This window comes from Oncorhynchus tshawytscha, linkage group LG13 (genome assembly GCF_018296145.1).
Source record: "Oncorhynchus tshawytscha isolate Ot180627B linkage group LG13, Otsh_v2.0, whole genome shotgun sequence".
Taxonomy (NCBI): domain Eukaryota; kingdom Metazoa; phylum Chordata; class Actinopteri; order Salmoniformes; family Salmonidae; genus Oncorhynchus; species Oncorhynchus tshawytscha.
Window position 1 is genome coordinate 61614245 of NC_056441.1, and position 1329 is coordinate 61615573.

Consider the following 1329-nt stretch of genomic DNA (forward strand, 5'->3'; position numbering starts at 1 on the left):
GTCTGTCTGGTGCCGGGTCATTCTGTGTCCCTTCCTCCATTTTATCTAGTGTGTGTGGTCCCATTACTCAGCAGAACTCTCTCTTGATAGAGTCCACTATCAACCATGCTGTGTAGAGCGAGAGAGAGTGTGTGACTGTGTGTGCTGTTAGGTTCAGTGAGGTGTGAGGAACACCGATCAATGTGTCTTTCAGAACAGCCTGACCTTTATTACAGCAACACCAATAGAAGCGAGATGTGCTCTCTGTTTCTGTATGTGAAGCAATGCATTCTCTCTGTGTGCATGTTGAATGGTTGTGTGTGTGTGTGTGTGTGTGTGTGACCTCCACTACGTTGTGCCTCACTGCCCCCCACTGGGTTTCCTGCCCCCCCCTCTGTCTCTCCCTCCCTCTATCGCTCTCTCCCCAGTAACTCTAATTGGGATCAGTGGCAGTGAATGAGCTGGTGTGTCACAGCTAATACCTTGAGAGAGAGAGAGCAGGAGCAAAGGAGTCACTAGTACCTCTACAGTGCAGCAGGTATCTGACCACCCACTAAGAGAGAGAGAGATTCAGGAAGCCCCTCTCTTTCTCTGTCCTGCCTTCTTCCATCCACCCCACTGCCTTCTGTGGACTTGTCTGAGTGAACATAGATCTGGGACAATCATCTGGAACGAGAGAGAGGGGTATAGAAAGAGGACTGTACACAGTGGTAAGAATATACATAGTCAGGAGGCTTAAAGAAGCATGGAGGCTTTGGCTCTTAAAGCTACTTTTTAAAGCTACTTTTTGCTAACGTCTCCCTCGTGTGTGTGTGTGTGTGTGTGTGTGTGTTACAAGGTTTATTGGTGTTGTTTGTCCAGATAACATGTGGGAGAGTGTTAGTACAATATGTTTGCTCTATATCTGACAATGTCTAGTCCTAGTATGTGGTTTGAGGGTGTTGACATGGAGAAACATTAATGATTAACTAACCATTGAATCATAGGCATACCTGCCTTGTGTGTGTGTAAGCAGAGCTGATATAGCCCTCTTTAGCTACTCCCTGTATGTACTGTATCTCATTTAGAGAATCCTGCCTGCTCCGGGTTGTGGATACTGACTAGTTGCAGAGAGAGACCCTCTACCATCTCTCCTGTCCATCCTTCGACTCGCACAGCTCGTGTTGCATTATCAGCTGTAGAATTTTTGATTTTTAAAAATTGCTCTTGCTGCAGCTTAGATGAATGTTCACATGACATTCAGATAACATGTAATGTGCTTATAGGCTCTGCTGTTTCTACCGTCAATTAACTACAGTTACATTACTACCTCTCCTAGAGGGTTAACTCGACTGGCACAGTGCAGTGGGT